Genomic DNA, 18,263 nt, shown 5'->3' on the forward strand with positions numbered 1-18,263 from the left:
GTTTGCTTAATTCTTATTTTACCTTTATTTAACTAGGCAAGTCAGTTAAGAACAAATTCTTATTTTCAATGTTGGAACAGTGGGTTAACTGCCTGTTCAGGGGCAGAATGACAGAATTGTACCTTATCAGCTCTGGGATTTGAACTTTCAACCTTTCGGTTACTAGGCCAACTCTCTAACCACTAGGCTACCCTGCCACCCTGGCATTAGGAATGTTTAATTATTTGTACTTTATTTTTAATACTTAAGTATATTTTAGAAACGACAGGTACTTTTGATACTTAAGTGTATATACAAACAAATACTTTTAGACTTCTACTCAATTAGTATTTTACTGGGTGACTTTTACTTGAGTCATTTTCTATGAAGGTATCTTTACTTTTACTCAAGTATGAGTGCTTTTTCCACCACTGCTCATGCTTAATTAACATTAATTATTCATAACAGATACTTTATGATTGAATAATATTCATATTCATAGGATGAATTCATAGGATGATTCATGAAATGAACTCAGACTAAATAAAACCATACTCACCTTATCCTGCTTATTTATGATGCTGCATTATTGTTTGGGTGAAGAATAAATAGGCCTAAACGCAATTGAATACAGTTGTGTTATAGCCACTGGATTCTGGGCCACTGGTGTTGATGAAACTATTATGAATAACAAGACAATACTGGCACTAAAGATCACAAACTTCATCCTGAAGTAGAGGAAGCTAAGTGAACTATGTGAGTATTTGCCAATCCTTTGCAATTTTGTGGGACTGGTACTGTACAACAGTTCATTCGTTCCATCCGTGTCTGCACCGTCTCAAGTAAATTGCGGCCCGGAGCAGAGAGGCAGGGAGGGGGAATGGGGGGGAGAATAGAAAGGAAGGGGGTAGAGAGCGAGGGAGCCCGATCTGAAGACAAGGGAGGAGTCAGGCAAGGGAAAGAGAAGCTGGATTTCCACATTTCGCCCTATTCTCTTCGAAAAGCATACTTAATGTAATACCAACAGTCCACGAGTTTTTGCAAACACATGTTTTCTTATTCATACAGGTTTAATATCTGATATCGGGCAGGTAATGTATGGGGTTCATGGTATTAGCTCAGTTTTCGCTCTATTCAGCAAACTGTGAAAAGAAGAAAGACGCGGAGAAGAAGGAAAAGTCTGGCAGAGCGGAGTTGGAGTTGCGACGTCAAGTCACTTAGTCACATATATGCACATCTGCAACAAGCGAAAAAAGACTTCACTTACGAGAAGACAAAAAAAGTTCAAGAATTATAGGAGGGGAAACATCATTCGAACACGTAAGTGCAAAAAACACAGCGCGTCATAATGAACTGTTTCCCTCGAACATTTTGTGATTTGCTGGCTTTGAACATGTTAAAGACAAAGCAAGTTTATTTCAAAAACTGTCGAGAGGCATCACGTTTAAAATAAATCATAGAAGTCCTCAAATCGGGGGGGGGGTGATGATATATAAACAGAAATTAGTATGAAAACACAACCTATTCACTAATATACTCACTTGCACAACATAAACTACTTTAGACACAGCGTAACATGTATACTAACACTACATATTTTGCTGGATGTTGTCTACTTTCTTTAAAGTTACAAGTTGACCCATTGCACATTTTCGAAACTTTGCTGATGCATGTTCTTAGAAGGTGATAGACACTTGGCAATGGTTCTTATTCCCGCAAATCTGATTTAAAGGTGTGTTAAGGTTATTTGATGGAAGGTTTATACATTTTAAGTTTGTGTATTGGATACACTTGAATGCAAAAGTAATTGCATTGCTCAGTATTGTGATATTGGCTGAAACTTATTTTGGAACTTCCAATACTAACACAAAAACACTTCCACTACTTGGACTTTTGCCCAAAGACACGCATGGGAGGCATGCATATTTACATGTGATCACATTTCAGCAGGATTTTTACCATGTTATCGATTCGGTCTCTTATTCATGAGGCCTAATATGAGTTATGCCTGGATTGATGTACTATACTTTTATAGACTATTGTTCAGAATCACATAGCCTATTCACAACAAAAAAAATCTAATGCAACCACTGAAGTCCCCATTTCTACAATCAAAATATGAAAGTAAGCCCACGTTTATTTTACAATGCCATGGGCACATTTTAACGATTAGACAGGCATGTAGACCTATATAATGAGCATTGTAGGCCCATCGTGTTTGACAATAGAAAATCAACTAGGTTTTATCAAATGAAATGGAACAGTTCACAATAGAAAATGTAATTTCTCTGTTTAAGTAGCCTACACTAGAGGCTACTTTTGGAAAGCCCTTATATTCGCGCGTCCACATTTGGATTACTTTCCGTTAATATTTTATTGACCTGGTTATAATTAGACCTACTTATTATGCTTATCATTTTTTGTGTGTCTTTTATCCATTTCGTTGTTTTTTTATCGTATGTAATTTTCGGTCACTTAGGCTGTGTATCATGGCAGCGTGCCTTCACATGCGGAGATATTTGTTTTAAACTTTTCCTTCTGCTCGCAGCCAGCTGTTCCACATTTTATCTGCTTGTCGGATTCGGTGTGAGTGACTGGTGGACCGTTTGTGTCTCGGGTTTCACGCCGCCATACAAACGACAAGGGTTCGAGGCGTTTAGCTGTGCGGTGACGGCTCAGACAAACCTTCTTTGACACTTGGCAAATTATTAACGTAGATCTACAGCAACTGGCAGTAAAGATTTGAATGCAAAACAACAACATGTTAATAGTTTGTGCAGATTAAACATTTTATTTATTTTTAACCTCGGGTTAAGAACATGATCATCTGGACTGGCCAGTTTTAGGCCCCTATGAGATCTCTCTTGTGCTGCTTTTAAGAAGGAAAGAAAAATGACAAGAACATAGGCCTATAAACCCACTAAATTTAGTGATCGTTTTTACGCATAATTTTGTTTGCATTATCCCAAATCTTTATGCACTATTTTGAAATCATATGCTCAGTATTTAATCATTTAATTGATAATGGAACCCCCCAACTATGTTTTATGAAATAATATTTGGTTAGAGTATGAACATCAAGGAAGCCATAAACCTATATTTTAGCGTAAGTCTCAATATCTCAATAGAATATTGTTCCTAATCAAAACTAGTGTTTTCAACAGTAATATGGTTCATTGTTATCCTTATCTATCCATGAAACGAAATCTAAATGTCATTTTATCATTAATGCATTTTTGCATAAATGATATGATATGTAATTTTAATCAAGAGAAAGTTTTTGGCTTGCAAAAATCCAAATGTTATACCTCAATTTGATAAGGCCTACCAGCATTTTAAAACTATCATGTGTTATTTTATTTAGTGAGGATGCAATGGACTTAATAAACATACTTCAATTGATATATTTCTGGTATTTTGCTATTAAGTTTTATTTTTGTAGTGATTGATGGTGGACAGAAAGCTCTATGCCAGAGTGCATTTCTCATGATGAATGTGTGATTGCTTACCCCCAGATTTAATGATCACCAAAGCATCATTAAATGTAATTCCATTAATTTGAGCTCTATTTAGCTTTAATGGATAGCTGATATTTTCCACGTGAAAACGGTGTTCAGAAATAACCACAGATTGGCTCTAAGTACATGCCTATATGTGTATGGAGCTGGATATAATTTATGATTTAATCATATTAAATATGAATGATATCTGATGAACACACTCAGTAATATAAATATGTATGGCGTTACTGTTTTACATCTCCAAAACAGAACGGAGCTCAGCTAGGGGCTGTAGCTTCACTTGAACAGGTGCATTTTTACAAAACAAGGACTGCATGTCAAATGATTCAGTAACAGTAATAAATACACACAATGTTTTAAAAAAGGCTCAACGAAAAAGCCTGTTTTTTTTTTGTTCACCGGCCAAGATGAATCAATACCCGTCTGATGAAGGGAACAATCTGTAACTCACAGTACCACAGATAGGGAAGGAAAGGCACGGATAACCCGTATTCCTCCCTCCCTATTCCTCCTCAGTGCTTCTGATAGCAGGGCAGCCCTTTATCTCTATATTAGCATACCTTTACATTCAATTATGCATAGCTGCGAAACACCAGGCAGTGACCTGACCTTTCTAACTTGCCCAAAATGGGGCCTGTTACACAAGCAGATGTTAATGCACAAAGATGACACACTATTACCCTTAAATTAAGGGCCTCTCAAATCCACTATTCTAGGCAGGCCTCTTGTCTTTAGGCTCTTTTATATCCTAGAGGAAGAATACCTGTTAAAAGGTGTGTATGCATGAGGCCCTAATGACATCTGTTGTTGTGGTAATGGAACTCAATAAAGACCCAGTCAGAGGTACCAAGTGTATTGTTCTATGAGGGTATTCTAGGGTAAATTGATTTAATCTAAGGTAACATGTACCAAGGCTTTTTTTGTGTGCGTTTATTCACATTTTTGGTTTGATGTGTTGTGGATACGTTGGTGTGTGGCAGATATAGTGTGTGATTTATTTTGTGGTACTCAAAGGTTGTTATAGTTGGTCACAGATGTTAATATGATGAAAGGTTTATCTGTGTCTTTCAATGGAAGCTCAACTCTTTAGCAGAGCGCTAAGTACTTCTATCCCACAAACCACAGTTTACATTAGCAGGTGAGGAGCCGTTACCTCAGCTATTTAGAGCATGTTGGGCAGAAATAAATAAACACACTATCACAATAGTTACCCAATCAAAGTTTGGAATCTTTCCCCTAAGTGATTTGATTCGCCAACGCTGCCTGTGAATATAGACACTACATGAATAGATGGCCCCCAATAGGAATCCTTCACTTTGATGATTCTGAACTTTGATATATTGACATCAAATGGAAAAGTTACAGTGGGGAAAAGAAAGAGAATGGAGAGAGATTGAGAGAAAAAAGGCAGCGAGACAAGAGACAGAGGTGTGTGTGTGTGTGTGTGTGTGACGTGTGAGTGACTCCTTCACCTCCTTGTAAAAAGTTGGGGCCGTGGCAGTATGCCGCTGAGTGTAGTCTACATCAAAGTGTCTGGATGCATTTGCGTGTGAGCGGCGAGGAGGCAGGGAGGCAGGCGGGCGCGAGGCGTGGCTCAGCATGAGGGGCTTCTCCTTGGCCCTCCTAATCCCCAGGCCCAGCCATCCCTTCAGGGCATGCCTCAGATCTGGCTCTCCAAGCTCTCCGCATGGATGTACCCAGCCTCTGCCGGCCGATTTAATATGCTATGTGTTCCTGCTCCCCTCCACCTTCACTAGCAGCGTCCTAGAGCGGGACCCCATTCACCCCCATTCCCTGATTCAAGGAGTCCCACTTAAGGCACCTTTCATTGGGCACGTCTTTGCACAGTGAGGTGGTGGGATGGGTGATCTGATGATAATAATTTGGTGGGTGCTTATATTTGTCACATTTCACACATGTACAAGTGTGTATTAATGAGCATCTGTGAATTGGAAATGTGTATTTTGCATATCCCATCTGCCCCTGAGACACCCTCGGAGAGTCGGGTCACGGCCAGGGTCTGACATTATCAATGGGGACCCTGGAGCAATTGCGGTTAAGTGCCTTGCTCAAGGGCACATCGACATATTTTTAACCTTGTTGGCTCGGGGATTCCAACATGCGGCCTTTAGTTTACTGGCCCAGCTCTCTAACCACTAGGCTACCTGCCGCTTACAGGCGGGTGCGAGGGAGATGCATAGTGTAATGAAATGCATAGTCAGCGCCACACCATACGCAGAGGCTCCCAAATGTACTCTTACCCCCATATGCATGTTTTTTTTAAATGTTTCAAAAATGCAAATGCACCTTTGCATAAAATATCCCCATCATAGACATATTTTACACGCACACACACACACACACACACACACACACACACACACACACACACACACACACACACACACACACACACACACACACACACACACACACTCACACTCACACTCACACTCACACTCACACTCACACTCACACACACATAGAGAGAGAGAGGAGCGTGCAAGCAGAGTAGCCAGTATTCCTTCTTCAGGAAATAAGAAATGAGAAAAGAAGCCAGAGCTCAAGCTGCCTTACCAGAGGCTGAGAGTCAGAGTGATGCTTTGTTTTCCAGGGCTTTGGTCTCACTCAGACTGGACCTACCAATTAGCCTGGTCAACCTCCCAGAGAGAGAGAGAGAATTTAGTCTGGGGAAAAAATGAAGATGAATACAGGTGTGAAGGAGAGCTAGTCGTCCTGGATGACAGGACTGTGAACCCCAGAGCGTGATGACAGGACTGTGAACCCCAGAGCGTGATGACAGGACTGTGAACCCCAGAGTGTGTCAGTGGGTGCCTGCCTTTGTCTTTTCCCACACACTCGAGTGCAAACGGAGGCAGGTCGCGCCTGGGTGACGACGTCGCTTGACGGTGCTCGTCTCCTCTGTTTGCCATGAACCGCCGTACAAGCGTCTATACGGCTGCGGTGTGAGTATGGCAGCAAGGGGTGAAGTAAGCTGCAGGCCCATTTGCTTGTGGCGGGGCTGTATAAAGTTGAGATGCTGAGCTGGGAAAGTGGTGATGTAGTTCTCGAATTCCCAGGCTTCGGGTCTGTTATTGTTATGTGGCATTGTGTCATGGGCTTGATGGGAGCTAGTTGTGGCATCCGTAAGGGGGCCTGCTCTCCCTCCTCGTCCAGGGAGCGTGGTGATGGCCAGGGGACAGATGAGGCAGCCAGATAACTGTGAACAATGATCTGTCACCTCCACCTCCTCATCCTGATTTCTTTGTGTATGTGGAAAGCCTTGTGTCAGGCTGCTGCACTAAAGACACACACACACTTGCACAGGCTCAGACAGGCGCACACACACACACAGCAGCACTGCCAGAGAGGTTGATTGAAGGGTCTCTGATTATTGTGATTTAAACTGAATGGAGTAAAAGAAATGTACACCCAAACGTGTATGAAAAATTATTTACAATAAGGAAAATACAATTAAAATTCACTGGGGAATAGAAATCAATTACTAATATTAATTTCATAAATATCTGTTTGGAATTCTTTAGTTGCATAGCTCATACTGTTCTGATACACATAACAATGGTAAAGTTGTTTTAATATGTATGTAGGTGCAGTGTCCCATGCTGGCCTGGTTATCTTAGTGAAACCTGGGGGTTGAGGAGGGGGACATTGTTTCAATGTCAAATGCAAATCCCAAGGATAATACATGCATAAAGTTCAGGCCCATTTCTCCCTCCCTTCTGCAAACATGTTTAAATGCGTGCCTCGTCCCCTCTTCTCCCCCTTTCCCCTACTCCTTCACTTCTGTCCTCTGTTGCAGGGATTGTGAACCACGTTCCCCTCTTCTCAAAAGGGGAACACTACTATCGGAGCAAATGTCTTGCCCGACTTGAAAGAAGGCCTATTTTGTCAGGACGTCATTTGAAGGCTAATCCGGGATAGAGAGAGAGCGGGAAGGAGAGAGAGGGGGGTCCAATACTTCTCGCAGGGAGCGAGAAGGAGCAGGGGTTGGAGGGGCGGAGGGTGTGGACAGCGGTATTCCTCTCCTTTGCCCAGTTCCTTGCAGGGTGGGAGGGGGAGGTGGAGGTGTGGGGGATCCAAGAGTTTTTAGATCCTTGAAAAGGATTTTTAGATCCTTGAAAAGAGAGAGAGAGGGGGGGGGCTCCAGCCATTTGTAATGATGGTCTGTCATCGGGGCTGCCCTACCTGCCAGAGGAAACCTCAGGGCAGGCCCCTACCCTGCAACGTAGAGACAATTGCCCAATGTACAGTGGGGCAAAAAAGTATTTAGTCAGCCACCAATTGTGCAAGTTCTCCCACTGAAAAAGATGAGAGAGGCCTGTAATTTTCATCATAGGTACACTTCAACTATGACAGACAAAATGAAAAAAAAAATCCAGAAAATCACATTGTAGGATTTTTAATGAATTTATTTGCAAATTATGGTGGAAAATAAGTATTTGGTCAATAACAAAAGTTTATCTCAATACTTTGTTATATACCCTTTGTTGGCAATGACAGAGGTCAAATGTTTTCTGTAAGTCTTCACAAGGTTTTCACACACTGTTGCTGGTATTTTGGCACATTCCTCCATGCAGATCTCCTCTCCTGCAGTGATGTTTTGGGGCTGTTGCTGGGCAACACAGACTTTCAACTCCCTCCAAAGATTTTCTATGGGGTTGAGATCTGGAGACTGGCTAGGCCACTCCAGGACCTTGAAATGCTTCTTACGAAGCCACTCCTTCGTTGCCCGGGCGGTGTGTTTGGGATCATTGTCATGCTGAAAGACCCAGCCACGTTTCATCTTCAATGCCCTTGCTGATCGAAGGAGGTTTTCACTCAAAATCTCACGATACATGGCCCCATTCATTCTTTCTTTTCCATGGATCTGTCGTCCTGGTCCCTTTGCAGAAAAACAGACCCAAAGCATGATGTTTCCACCCCCCTGTTTCACAGTAGGTATGGTGTTCTTTGGCTGCAACTCAGCATTCTTTGTCCTCCAAACACGACGAATTGAGTTTTTACCAAAAAGGTCTATTTTGGTTTCATCTGACCATATGACATTCTCCCAATCTTCTTCTGGATCATCCAAATGCTCTCTAGCAAACTTCAGATGGGCATGGACATGTACTGGCTTAAGCAGGGTCCCTGGCGGCGTAGTGTGTTACTGATGGTAGGCTTTGTTACTTTGGTCCCAGCTCTCTGCAGGTCATTCACTAGGTCCCCCTGTGTGGTTCTGGGATTTTTGCTCACCGTTCTTGTGATCAATTTGACCCCACGGCATGAGATCTTGCGTGGAGCCTCAGATCGAGGGAGATAATCAGTGGTCTTGTATGTCTTCCATTTCCTAATTAATTGCTCCCACAGTTGATTTCTTCAAACCAAGCTGCTTACCTATTGCAGATTCAGTCTTCCCAGCCTGGTGCAGGTCTACAATTTTGTTTCTGGTGTCCTTTGACAGCTCTTTGGTCTTGGCCATAGTGGAGTTTGGAGTGTGACTGTTTGAGGTTGTGGATAGGTGTCTTTTATACTGATAACAAGTTCAAACAGGTGCCATTAATACAGGTAACGAGTGGAGGACAGAGGAGCCTCTTATAGAAGAAGTTACAGGTCTGTGAGAGCCAGAAATCTTGCTTGTTTGTAGGTGACCAAATACTTATTTTCCACTATAATTTGCAAATAAATTCATAAAAAATCCTACAATGTGATTTTCTGGATTTCTTTTCTCATTTTGTCTGTCATAGTTGAAGTGTACCTATGATGAAAATTACAGGCCTCTCTCATCTTTTTAAGTGGGAGAACTTGCACAATTGGTGAATGACTAAATGCTTTTTTGCCCCACTGTACATGGTCACTTTAATAATGTTTACATGCTGTTTTACCCACTTCATATGTATATAATGTATTCTAGTCAAGGCTCATCCTATTTAAGTACTGTTGTACACATATTTCTATTCAATAATGAATATCTACACTGTCCATACTGTCTATACACACCATCATATACATATATATTTATATTCTGGACTCTGACATTGCTCGTATTTCTTGATTTCTTTTCTTTGTCTTTTATTTGTGTGCATGGTTTTGTATTGTTTACATTAGCATTTTTGTCATTTAGCAGACACTCTTGTTCAGTATTTCTCCACTTATGTAGCTGGAAACAAAAGTGTTTCACTGCACCTGTGATAACATCTGCAAACTATGTGTATGCGACCAATAACATTTTATTATATTTACAATACCCTGACTCCGACAGGCTTGGCCTGGGGAATAAAAGTGGGCCTCAAAAATGTATCGAGCAACAAAAATATGAACGTGTATATGGGCCCCTAAACCGTCTTTGGCTATTTCAGGCCTGACTGGTGTTTTTATTAAGAGAGGTCGACATGCTTTGGAAATGTATCTTATTCATGAAGAAAAAAAGCCAGGGCTGGACTTCCTAAAGAATTCATTATGTTCCCCTTTCCCATAAGCCTTGCTGCTCCGCAGGTCCCAGCCGGGCCTCAGAGGTCGTTGAGAGTGTTGCGCGACATTGTAAAGCCTCCCATAGCGAGCAGGGGAGTGCGAAGGGTTCCATTAGTCAAACGTGCACGGACGTTTTTTTCTCTCCTCCCCAACACTTTCCCGGCTCTGTCGCAAACTCATTGTCTGAGCTAAGGCAGGACATTAGTCACTGTGGTACTAGTGGAGCCTGCAGGGCAGTGGGACCAACCAACACTGCTTTGGAGCAGGGACTGCTAGCCGGACAGAGAGAGAGAGAACTAGAAGAGAGAGAATGAGTGAGGTAGAGTGTGTGGAAAAGAGAAGGGGAGGGAGAGAGAAAGAAAAAGAGAGAAAGAAAAGGGAGAATTTCTTTCTGTGTGGGTGTATGTGTTTGAGAAAGAGAGTGTGGAAGTAGGAGAGAGAACGTTAGAGGTGTGGAGTCTATAGCTCTACCTCAGGGCTCAGTATGTAAGCCCCTGTTTTCCCCCCAAAGCTGCTTTCACAAAGAGATTTACAAGACAGGTCTCATGTGTGTGTGTGTGTGTGTGTGTGTGTGTGTGTGTGTGTGTGTGTGTGTGTTAAATGTGCACCGCTAGAAGACGTTTTTTCCTATCTTTTACATTATCTTAGGTTTTCCAAAATGAGTGGTTCCTAACTGCTCTGTCCTAACCAGAACCAAGGGATGCCATGAGATTATTTATTCTACCTGATGAAGGAGGCATGCGAGGCGGTCGGCGGTATCTTTGGTGTATGTATGTTGAGGGGAGTCAGCAGTCACACATCACACATCACACATACAAGGGATCCTGTTTGCTTTTGGAATTATTTATAAAGCTTGGCTTTTGTGTGGCTTTATAGTTCCCTGTCTCCTCCCATTACTGCCTATGACTCTACCTGTGCCACCTTCAACCCCAAACAGTCCCTCTGCCACTGTGCTGAGTCTCAGAGTAGGAATGCTGACCTAGGATCAGTTTAGCCATTTAGCTCATAGTGAATAACATCAGGGGTAACTGGTCCTAAATCAGCACTCTTTCTACTCTTACACAGTTTATATGGGCTTGTGTTTTTTATATTCAGAGTTTTTTTAATGGGTTCACAAGTAGGAGAATAAACAGCTGTTGGTCCAATAGTTCCTCTATGGGTTTTATTATTTAGTGGAATTCTATCTCTACAAGCACAATTTTGAGGCATCAGAGAAAATCACAATGTTATACCGACCATTACATATGGGCTTGATTACACTGTAATCCAGTAGAGTTTTGTGTGTATTTATACTGAGTCCAGGTAGAAGGTTTAGTGTGTTTTAGATGGTATATGTTAATGTTTTCTTTATTGATACAAGCAGGGATGTGATTATGGTTCAGCTCAGTATACATGAGCAGAGCGCTGATCTAGTTTCCTATTTCTCCCTCTGGCATAGAGATCAATGCAAACCAGCTAACACAGCCTAATAAGCCATTTACACATACATTGTGGAAAACATTTACATACATTGAAAATTAAACTGATAAAGTAGGTCCATGTCCTAGAGGTAAGAGTTATTGTGTGTGTGTGTGTGTGTGTGTGTGTGTGTGTGTGTGTGTGTGCGTGTGCGTGTGCGTGTGCGTGCGTGCGTGTGTGTGAGAACACGGGAGAGACCTCTCCCGTGACTGCCAACCAGTCCTGTGTGTGATAGGTGCCAGATTGTATAGCTGCTAGCCAGACTGTCTCAGCCTGTCAGAAAAGAGAGAGAATGAGAAAAGAACAAGAGCAAAGAGAGGGGGATGATTACAGTACACTGTTCCTCTGATCTGATTCATCACTAACTGTCTCTCATGCAAAGGGTGAACTTATTATCCCTGTCTCAACCTCCAGTATGGTGCCAGCTGCTCACCATGTTTCCCAATTAACCCCCCGGCACCCATCTAACTCGCCAATTAAGGCCTCCTCCTTAGCTCTTTTATTTGTGTATGTTAGCATGTTCACTGGAGCCCTGGGTTGTATTTATTGTGCACTAAATAGAATAAAACAGGGAGGGACAACCTGTACCTGTCCAATAGACAGACAAGAAACACACATTTTGTATCCCGTTGCAAAATGTTTTAAAATGTTTGTGCCCTAATGAATACGACCCTGGTGTGGAGGAATGCAGTGGAGAGGGGGAGGTGAGCGAGTGTTAACCAAGTAGTAAGAGTGTATGTTTAGGAGGTGTCCTAAGCGATGGTTTTACAGCCCCCAGAATTTATTTGAAGCGGCGACGCAAACAGCTGAAAGGCTTAAACACAGCCAGATGTTAGTTAGCTTCCTGACTGACGACTGCTCCAGTGCCTGAGAGGGCTGCTATTGTAAGTCTTCTTCCCCATGTTTATTTGTGGTCTTTTCTTTTGGGAGCCATTTTGGAGCATTCTGTATGTCCCCTTTGAGTTTAGGGGAAAGTTTTTGTTTCACACTTGGAAATGCTGTGAGTTTTATGATAAGTCATGTGGATGTTATTGCATATCGTATAGGAGTTGGGGTTTTGAAGAGGATGTATATTTTTTTTGCCTGACTTGCAGTAAATGACTGGCATTTCAACTTCAAATTCTGTATTCACTCCAAAGATATTCACTTGTGTGTGTTTTTAAAACCTAAAGTACAACCTCAGTAGACCTATATGCCGAGCTCTGGGACATGTGTGTGTGACTGTGTGTGTGTGTGAGTGTAGGTGCAGCTTACTGACGCAGTGGGAGGGATGCGGGCACGTTGGGGAGTGCCAATCCCTCTGTGTGTGTGTATGTACAGTATGAGCAAGCAGGCCCTGATGGGGGGGTGAATTGTTGTCTCCTTACCGACCTAGCTGTGCTGTTGGGAGACATGTCAGCCGTGGGGAGCTGGCTGAGTGGAGCTGCATGGGAGTCTGACTGGGACTCCCTCTGTGTCTCTACTTTCTTTGATCTAACACTTCCTCAACCATACTCCCTATACAGTACAGTATAGTCTCACCCCCCCAGCTTCATTGAAGTGTCTTCACCTCTAGCTGAAGTCAGTTGAAGTCAGTGGTCGATGGCGCCGATGGTCTGGGCTGTGTATCTACAGTATCTACTGAATGGAACTTTGTTGAGCGCAAACAGAAACGTCAAACAACAGAATAAAGAAAGTGTTCGCTTTTAACTTGCTCAGCATTGTGGGTAATGGGAACAAGCTATTAGGAACAAGCAAACAAGGGCAAGTAATTACAAATGGAATGTCATGTGGAAATGGCGTTTGTTTTATACAGTGCCTTGCGAAAGTATTCGGCCCCCTTGAACTTTGCGACCTTTTGACACATTTCAGGCTTCAAACATAAAGATATAAAACTGTATTTTTTGTGAAGAATCAACAACAAGTGGGACACAATCATGAAGTGGAAGGACATTTATTGGATATTTCAAACTTTTTTAACAAATCAAAAACTGAAAAATTGGGCGTGCAAAATTATTCAGCCCCTTTACTTTCAGTGCAGCAAACTCTCTCCAGAAGTTCAGCGAGGATCTCTGAATGATCCAATGTTGACCTAAATGACTAATGATGATAAATACAATCCACCTGTGTGTAATCAAGTCTCCGTATAAATGCACCTGCACTGTGATAGTCTCAGAGGTCCGTTAAAAGCGCAGAGAGCATCATGAAGAACATCACCCTGAACACACCATCCCCACTGTCAAACATGGTGGTGGCAGCATCATGGTTTGGGCCTGCTTTTCTTCAGCAGGGACAGGGAAGATGGTTAAAATTGATGGGAAGATGGATGGAGCCAAATACAGGACCATTCTGGAAGAAAACCTGATGGAGTCTGCAAAAGACCTGAGACTGGGACGGAGATTTGTCTTCCAACAAGACAATGTTCCAAAACATAAAGCAAAATCTACAATGGAATGGTTCAAAAATAAACATATCCAGGTGTTAGAATGGCCAAGTCAAAGTCCAGACCTGAATCCAATCGAGAATCTGTGGAAAGAACTGAAAACTGCTGTTCACAAATGCTCTCCATCCAACCTCACTGAGCTCGAGCTGTTTTGCAAGGAGGAATGGGAAAAATGTCAGTCTCCCGATGTGCAAAACTGATAGAGACATACCCCAAGCAACTTACAGCTGTAATCGCAGCAAAAGGTGGCGCTACAAAGTATTAACTTAAGGGGGCTGAATAATTTTGCACGCCCAATTTTTCAGTTTTTGATTTGTTAAAAAAGTTTGAAATATCCAATAAATGTCGTTCCACTTCATGATTGTGTCCCACTTGTTGTTGATTCTTCACAAAAAAATACCGCTTTATATCTTTATGTTTGAAGCCTGAAATGTGGCAAAAGGTCGCAAAGTTCAAGGGGGCCGAATACTTTCGCAAGGCACTGTACATGTGATTGGGGGCACCCGAATGGCGCAGCGGTCTAAGGCACTGCATCTCAGTGCAAGAGGCATCACTACAATCCCTGGTTTGAATCCAGGCTGAATCACATCTGGCTGTGATTGGGAGTCCTATAGGGCGGTGCACAATTGCCCGAGCATCATCCGGGGTAGGCCATCATTGAAAATAAGAATTTGTTCTTAACTGACTTGCCTAGTCTGAGACAATAAGGAGACAGTGGCAGAATAAATTCAACCACACATTTGTTTCATTACAGAACCGGAGAGCAACATCTGTCCGGTGAAGTCCACAAAACATATAGCATGTAACAGTTACATGACCTACAGCATGGTCACGCAATGTAATGTTTCACACATTTTTGGATTAAGCAACTATTGATTTAGAACCATAGAGACTTTGAGCCGAACGCGCCGGGGAGGGGGTACCGTCACGTATGCTCTCTCTCCAGGGCTCGTCTCAGCCGGACTGACAGGTTTCCCGCGCCTCAGCAGAGGTGCAACCCCTCCTGATCCCCGGGATTGTAATTTTGGCTGGCGTCCTGCGGCTGGAGCCACGTCGGGGAAGGGGTACAGTCTCGTGTGCTCCCTCTCCGGCCTCTAGGTCACCAGGCTGCTCGTTATGGTGCACACCTGTCACCATCGTTATGCGCACCTGCGCGTCACCTGGACTCATCACTTTCCTGATTACCTTCCCTATATATGTCACTCGCTTTGGTTCCGTCCCCAGGCGTTACTGTTTCTGTTCCTGTGTCATGTCTGTGTGTTGTTCGTGTTTTCTTGTTTTGTATTATGTTACGTTTATTTATTAAAACACTCACTCCCTGAACTTGCTTCCCGACTCTCAGTGCACTCGTTACACACCATTTCAACTTCAACATTTCAACATCATCTAATCACCTATTCTTAGTCTAATACAGTCACAACTAAAAGATACCAAAAACTATTTAGTCTAGTCAACGTAAGCTAAATATGATGTGGCTGTCCATGGTACTGATTTCTGTGTGTGTGTGTGCAAGGAGAAAAAACATGTTGAATCACTCTACTTGTAGAGAAATGCCAATGCCATCCTCCTCTTTCATGTTGCCTAAACTGTCTGTGACTCTGTCATACAGTACACACTTTTAGTTTTTGTTGTCCCTAGGCTACCTGGCTAAAATACTTGCCCACCAGCCTAACTTCCTTTCATGGGCGCATCGCCAGGACAGCTAGTTAGCATTAGCATACCACATCTAGCTACATGTTGAACTTCCATCCTCTCAGGCCAGGGGCATGATGTATTAATTTATGATTGGATTAGAATCACCGTTATAATCATTGGCCAGTACGGTGTATTAAGTCCAAATACCTACCTCCATCCATGGCTAAATTAGGAAAGGAGTGATTTTAGCTAGCGAACTAGCCACCAGAGGACAACAACACAACGAAATGCAACAATTCAAGTTCTTTCGGTCAATAATGACGTTTGGCTTGTGATGTGATTGGTCAGTAGCCAAATCCAAACTGGCTTCCCTGGACACTTTTGTTTGGTGTGCCAGGACCATTCAAAGCTGTGTTCACTCAGTTTAGCTCAACGCTGATTGGCTATTATTAAAAAAAAATTATCAAGGGAGGACAAATGCTCCCTGGCTTCCCTGGCATTCATACTCTTTCTGATCAGACTGTATCAGATAGATTCCCTGCACAAACTGAGACAGAAGGGAGCTGTTTGTTTTTGTACATTTTTTGGGGAAGCCTGGCTTCCCATGGAATCCATGAATACACGCCACTACCCCCTATATTTCCGCTGTCCATCAGTGCCATGCTAAATTACCATTGGAGCTGCATAACATGCAGATAGCATGAGCACTCACCAGGTGTTCTTGGCTGAGGCTGTTTGAAGGTATTTCTTAGGCATATGGGCCCTGGTCAAAAGTAGTGCACTAAAAAGGGAATAGGGTGCCATTTGGAACTCAGCCTCAGTCTCAGTGGGTCCAACTGATAAAACAGAATTATCAGAATCGGGTGTTGTCTGTAGTGTGGAATGTATGACTCAATAGCTCTTTGGATGTGAGCCCACCCCTCAGACAGGAAAAGCGGTATTAAAGCCATGCCTTTCCTACTTTTTCACTTCCTCCATCTGTTCATCCTCTCCATCTTCCTCCATCCCTCCCTCACATTCCATTGTGCAAGGGTCTAATTCCAGGACAACTGCATTTTGCAATGTGATGGCATTCCTTTAATTTGCCCTCCCTTTCATCCTCCCTTTATCGCCCGAAAGCCAAACACTAGTGCGACTTCATCTCGCCCAATCATCCTCCCTCTAATACGCTTTAAATGGCGCGGCCGCGAGGGCCCGGACGGAGAATTAATAAGAGCCAATAAAGCGCGCTGACAGGGCATGTCGGTGAGTCTAAGTAAACATTATGACTTCTTGAGGGGGGCATCGGGGGTTGTTGCGACTTGATGAATCGTTGCGTAGCTCAGCGAGGGCTAATTTCTCACTTAGCTGTCCTGATGGGGCCTACCTAATAGGGCCCTTTACTGCCTGATTTGGCTTGCTGATTGTCTGCTTCATGGGTTGATTATTGTGCTGTATTATTATCACGCTGCCCCCTGGCTGTTGTTCCACCACGTGCCCCGCAATGGCCCTGCTCTGTCATTAATCACTTCATTCACTACCCTCCTCTCCTCCACTCACTCTGGTCTGTGTTGTACTGTTTATACCACTGACACAGAGGAAAGAAAGAGCGGGGGTGGAGGAGAGAAAGGCAGCAAGAGAGAGGGAAATGAGAGAAAGAAAGGACAGAGAGAGAGGGAGGGAAAGAAAAATACAAGAGATAGAGAAAGAGAGTGATGGAAAGATGGAGGGAAAATAGACAGAGACAGAGGGAGAGTAGGAGAGCCCAGAGGGAACATGGGGATTAGAGTGTAGAAATGAGAGAGGGGCCACAGTAACTTGTGGCTCAGCCTCTTAACAGACAGACAGACACTGTCTGGGGGACAAGTTCCACAACACCTCCATCACTCCACTGGAACTGACTCAGACTGCATCCCAAATGGTGCCCTATTCTGTTTGTAGTGCACTACTTTTGACCAGGGCCCTGGTCAAAAGTAGTGTACTGCAAAGGGAATAGAGTACCGTGTGGGACGCAGCCTGTTTCAGGGAATAGAATTCCATTTGGGATACACCCAGTGTGTCCAGCTGTATGATTTGACCATACAGTATGTCCACTATGTAAGTACAGTGGGAAGAATTCCAGAATCTTGGGAAGAATTCCATTGCCTGCTCAATGCAATGATACAAGTTTAATGATATGAACAGAGGTTGTATGGAGACATTGCATTAAAGAATAATACAGTATAAAGATATGAATTGGAGTTGTACTGTAATGTGGACATAAACTCAGCAAAAAAAAGAAACGTCCTCTCACTGTCAACTGCGTTTATTTTCAGCAAACTTAACATGTGTAAATATTTGTATGAACATAAGATTCAACAACTGAGTTATAAACTGAACAAGTTCCACAGACATGTGACTAACAGAAATTGAATAATGTGTCCCTGAACAAAGGGAGGGGGCAAAATCAAAGTAACTGTCAGTGTCTGGTGTGTCCACCAGCTGCATTAAGTACTGCAGTGCATCTCCTCATGCACTGCACCAGATTTGCCAGTTCTTGCCGTGACATGTTACTCTACTCTTCCACCAAGGCACCTGCATGTTCCCTGTCATTTCTGGGGGGAATAGCCCTAGCTCTCACCCTCCGATCCAACAGGTCCCAGACGTACTCAATGGGATTGAGATCCGGGCTCTTCGCTGGCCATGGCAGAACACTGACATTCCTGTCTTGCAGGAAATCATGCACAGAACGAGCAATGGTGGCATTGTCATGCTGGAGGGTCATGTCAGGATGAGTCTGCAGGAAGGGTACCACATGAGGG

At 43.1% G+C, this 18,263-nt stretch overlaps 1 protein-coding gene across 1 annotated transcript in view; it reads left to right on the forward strand.

Annotated features, from left to right (window-relative positions):
* The first annotated feature begins 909 nt into the window (after positions 1 to 909).
* Positions 910 to 18,263, forward strand: part of LOC112215160 (transcriptional activator GLI3) — a 180,563-nt gene continuing 163,209 nt past the window's right edge. The window contains exon 1 of the mRNA XM_024374105.1: positions 910 to 1,299. The gene's annotated coding sequence lies outside the window, so the exon portion shown is untranslated. The remainder of the gene's footprint in view (positions 1,300 to 18,263) is intronic.

The sequence above is a fragment of the Oncorhynchus tshawytscha genome, linkage group LG16 (genome assembly GCF_018296145.1).
Source record: "Oncorhynchus tshawytscha isolate Ot180627B linkage group LG16, Otsh_v2.0, whole genome shotgun sequence".
Lineage (NCBI taxonomy): Eukaryota > Metazoa > Chordata > Actinopteri > Salmoniformes > Salmonidae > Oncorhynchus > Oncorhynchus tshawytscha.